The following is a 5,000-nucleotide window of genomic DNA, read 5'->3' as shown; positions in this document are numbered from 1 at the left end:
TTCGGCTCGCCCCACCGGCAGGACGTCCCACGATACATGCCAGTTAAACACCGACGGGCGGTGAACCAACAGCGTGGGACACAAATCCAACTACGAGCTTTTTAACCGCAACAACTTTAATATACGCTATTGGAGCTGGAATTACCGCGGCTGCTGGCACCAGACTTGCCCTCCAATAGATACTCGTTAAAGGATTTAAAGTGTACTCATTCCGATTACGGGGCCTCGGATGAGTCCCGTATCGTTATTTTTCGTCACTACCTCCCCGTGCCGGGAGTGGGTAATTTGCGCGCCTGCTGCCTTCCTTGGATGTGGTAGCCGTTTCTCAGGCTCCCTCTCCGGAATCGAACCCTGATTCCCCGTTACCCGTTACAACCATGGTAGGCGCAGAACCTACCATCGACAGTTGATAAGGCAGACATTTGAAAGATGCGTCGCCGGTACGAGGACCGTGCGATCAGCCCAAAGTTATTCAGAGTCACCAAGGCAAACGGACCGGACGAGCCGACCGATTGGTTTTGATCTAATAAAAGCGTCCCTTCCATCTCTGGTCGGGACTCTGTTTGCATGTATTAGCTCTAGAATTACCACAGTTATCCAAGTAACGTGGGTACGATCTAAGGAACCATAACTGATTTAATGAGCCATTCGCGGTTTCACCTTAATGCGGCTTGTACTGAGACATGCATGGCTTAATCTTTGAGACAAGCATATGACTACTGGCAGGATCAACCAGGGAGCTGCGTCAACTAGAGCTGAGCAGCCGGCCGCCCGGGAGTGTGTCCCGGGGGCCCGCGCGAACACGCAAGCGTCCGCTCAATCATTCTGCAAACAGGAGGAGGCTGAGCTCCCCTGCACAATACACCTCGAAACCCTCTCAGGTCCCGGCGGCGCGCAGCGCCGTCCCAAGTACTTGGTCGGGTTCGAGAGAGGCGCAATCGCCCGGAGTTAGGCGAGTAGACGCTTTCGGTGCGACCACCCGTGCTCCCAACTGAGCTTGCCGCTGCCGACAGAGGCCCGGGAGCGTGCTGTCGTGGCATTGCCGGCGGGAGACAACACGCGCCACCTACGGTGACCGGCAGCTCCAACGCCAGCGCCACAGAAGGACAAAAGCCCCACTTGGGTGCCGAAGCGAACTCTCCCAGCACAGCGCACGCGCCAACACATCCGCACAGCTGCGATACAAACCACCAGCGAGAACCGCTGGGGCGACCGAGCAGCAGACGGCGTCGCGGCGCCGAGCGCCGGGCGGCAGCGCATCCTCAACGCACACAGTCCTCAATCGGACCAGCACACTGAAGATGTCCACCGCGCTTCGCACCGGGCCCGCGAGGACCTACTTTGGCCGCACGGCGCCGCGCGCAGGGTGCGCCGGCGCGCAGCTGCGACGCCTGCCGCGTCCGTCGGCCGGCGCGCCTGCCACTGGCCGCCCCCACCAGCCGGCTGTAGCGCGTGCGCCCACGCACCGCGCGGCCAGCACGCCGGGAGGCGCCCCCTCACCGGCCGGGGACGGTCCCACCCAGCCACCGCCGCGTATCGCTTCACACCCAGATGCCGTTCAGTTTCGTCGGCATGGTGGGTATCGCTGGAACAACCGGTTAGTACCTCAACCTATCGTCGCCATCACCGATTCACCCCTAGCGAGAACAACCGCACCACAACAGGTTACCATTTGTTCATTTGCGTAACTTCACCAGAAAACGCAGGCGTCCATCGCCATTTGCAACTTCCACGATTATTGCATGCCTGTGTCAGGTGTCACGCCACACTACGTCTGCCCACATACACGCAACAAAATGTGCACGCCTAGACAATACGTGGAAGGTGGCCCCCGTACGTATGCGATGTCCATTGCTCGAACGACTGTCAACCGGCCTCTGTAGCATGTCGCAGATATGGAACGCGGTGCACCATGCCATCACGGTGTGTGAGGAGAGACGACTAGGTCCGAATACATCAACAGACAGCTCATGCTGATCGCCATCCACGGCGTCCGTTCCTCCCACACGTCTCTATGGCGTACCACACTGCAATCCAGCTCTCATAGGGAGACGACACGTAGCTGCGTGCACAATATTTGCACTGTATGGTCCGCCGTTTTTGGGCGCAGTCGTTGTACGGTCACACATGTGCCACGATGTATCATTCAGTACATAAGGACGAATGTGCAGTACAGATTGTGGTTTACGCGTACGACATTAGCGGACAGTTGACACAGGCCGCACCACAACGTAGCCTGAGTACGTCGCATGCGGAGGGCATTGAACATGCAAAGTTCTCACCAACCAGCTTGCGAAGGCAGGGGGCAAGGTGGGGACGTGGGGAGGGGCGGCATGTACGTCCTGCTGCCATCCACATTACAGTGTACAGCAGGAGCATGTGGAAAGTGAGCAAGACTTGCAAGGTGTTTAACATGAAGCGATACACAGGGGAGCGGGGAGTGCGAGTAGCGAACTATATTGCGAGGGTTGCGGGTGGGCAACACTACACTAATTGAACGAGTCGTATAACAATTACAGAGCAGGTTTAGGCGACAACGTGGGTTACGTTAGGCGACAACGTGGGTTAGGTTAAGGCACGACGTGGGTTAGGTTAAGGCACGACATGGGTTAGGTTAAGGCACAACATGGGTTAGGTTAAGGCACAACATGGGTTAGGTTAAGGCACAACATGGGTTAGGTTAAGGCACAACATGGGTTAGGTTAAGGCACAACATGGGTTAGGTTAAGGCACAACATGGGTTAGGTTAAGGCACAACATGGGTTAGGTTAAGGCACAACATGGGTTAGGTTAAGGCACAACATGGGTTAGGTTAAGGCACAACATGGGTTAGGTTAAGGCACAACATGGGTTAGGTTAAGGCACAACATGGGTTAGGTTAAGGCACAACATGGGTTAGGTTAAGGCACAACATGGGTTAGGTTAAGGCACAACATAGGTTAGGTTAAGGCACAACATAGGTTAGGTTAAGGCACAACATGGGTTAGGTTAAGGCACAACATGGGTTAGGTTAAGGCACAACATGGGTTAGGTTAAGGCACAACATGGGTTAGGTTAAGGCACAACATGGGTTAGGTTAAGGCACAACATGGGTTAGGTTAAGGCACAACATGGGTTAGGTTAAGGCACAACATGGGTTAGGTTAAGGCACAACATGGGTTAGGTTAAGGCACAACATGGGTTAGGTTAAGGCACAACATGGGTTAGGTTAAGGCACAACATGGGTTAGGTTAAGGCACAACATGGGTTAGGTTAAGGCACAACATGGGTTAGGTTAAGGCACAACATGGGTTAGGTTAAGGCACAACATGGGTTAGGTTAAGGCACAACATGGGTTAGGTTAAGGCACAACATGGGTTAGGTTAAGGCACAACATGGGTTAGGTTAAGGCACAACATGGGTTAGGTTAAGGCACAACATGGGTTAGGTTAAGGCACAACATGGGTTAGGTTAAGGCACAACATGGGTTAGGTTAAGGCACAACATGGGTTAGGTTAAGGCACAACATGGGTTAGGTTAAGGCACAACATGGGTTAGGTTAAGGCACAACATGGGTTAGGTTAAGGCACAACATGGGTTAGGTTAAGGCACAACATAGGTTAGGTTAAGGCACAACATAGGTTAGGTTAAGGCACAACATAGGTTAGGTTAAGGCACAACATAGGTTAGGTTAAGGCACAACATAGGTTAGGTTAAGGCACAACATAGGTTAGGTTAAGGCACAACATAGGTTAGGTTAAGGCACAACATAGGTTAGGTTAAGGTACAACATAGGTTAGGTTAAGGTACAACATAGGTTAGGTTAAGGTACAACATAGGTTAGGTTAAGGTACAACATAGGTTAGGTTAGGTTAGGTTACACGTTGTTGTAAGGAAAGGTGTAGGGGGGGGGCGGGGGCGGCAGGTTCGTTGATAGTGATTATAGTAAGTGAATGCTTGTGACATGATCAGATTTGTCACGTCAGGATGCACCTTTGGCTTATTAGAGGCGGCGCTCCAATTCTATGCTTGTGTCAGACCTGTGTCTTTGACTCATGTCATTGTTTGTGCGCTGTGACAGGAGGTACTATTGTGATGTTGGGTGCACCGTTGTATAGGACATGTGTGGGTGTTGGTGCCTGATCTGCGCAATGGTGGATGTCGAAAGGGTGGGATATTGTATTTTCCGCATGGACCTCCTGGTCTGGTTGTGATAGTGTGGATTGTGTAATGTGGCGGAGAGGATGCACTGGATGTTGTTCCATGCTGGTGCTTACATATTGTATGTGCGCCCGTTAGAAGCAGAGAGTGGTGCGTGATCAGAGTGGCTGGCTGACGTGTGGTTCCCATTGTGGGCAGACTCTTTCAGCATGTATACGGACAGTTGTATATATATTCTGTAGTTTGATGGCTCTGCATTGATTACTAATCAGCGCCGTGTGTACGGGTAATCTGGTTCCAGTCCAAAATGTTCCATCTGTGTACATTAGTGACAAAGACTCCCCTCATGCAGTGGGGCTCGGTCTGTTATAACTCTTCCGCGTAATATATTTGCCCCACGTTTTTGCGACTGCGAGTGCGAGTGCAACGCGCATGGGGACCGACATGCTGATGGCTCGGTATCGGACGCCGTACAGTGAGCAACGCGATCGCGTCTCTCGCTCGTAAGTGGTACAGGTCGCGGCTCATGTATAGGGACAGCGGGAATGTCGCATATTGGCAATAACTCTTCATGAAACGCACGTTATAGGGGTGGATTGCACTTTACGAGTGCGGGAAACGTCCGCCGTTCATCCGCTGGAGGTGCGCGTTTGGCGGTTGGGGTGGTGCACGAACGGGTGCGGGTGGAGTCATTGCCGGTCCACGGCTTCGTGCGGCAGAGCCACTGGAGATTGGGTGCTATGGTCGACAGAGGCTGCAGGCTTTGTGGGTGGCGTCGAAAGGCGGGCACTGTGGCGCCATCGCTGTCTTAATCGGCTTGGCGTCGCATAGATGGCGGTATCGTCGTTGGAGGAGGTCAT

General features: G+C 53.2%; 1 non-coding gene across 1 annotated transcript in view; it reads right to left on the bottom strand.

The window, feature by feature from the left end:
- LOC124747788 overlaps window positions 1-739 on the bottom strand; it is a 1,909-nt gene extending 1,170 nt beyond the window's left edge. Inside the window, exon 1 of the ribosomal RNA XR_007011563.1 lies at window positions 1-739. This exon is cut by the window's left edge and continues 1,170 nt beyond it. This is a non-coding gene — a ribosomal RNA (small subunit ribosomal RNA).
- Between the last annotated feature and the right edge of the window lie 4,261 nt (window positions 740-5,000).

This window comes from Schistocerca piceifrons, unplaced genomic scaffold, assembly GCF_021461385.2.
Source record: "Schistocerca piceifrons isolate TAMUIC-IGC-003096 unplaced genomic scaffold, iqSchPice1.1 HiC_scaffold_393, whole genome shotgun sequence".
Classification (NCBI taxonomy): domain Eukaryota; kingdom Metazoa; phylum Arthropoda; class Insecta; order Orthoptera; family Acrididae; genus Schistocerca; species Schistocerca piceifrons.
Note: the sequence above shows the minus strand (reverse complement) of the source record. Positions and strands in the feature narration are given on the sequence as shown.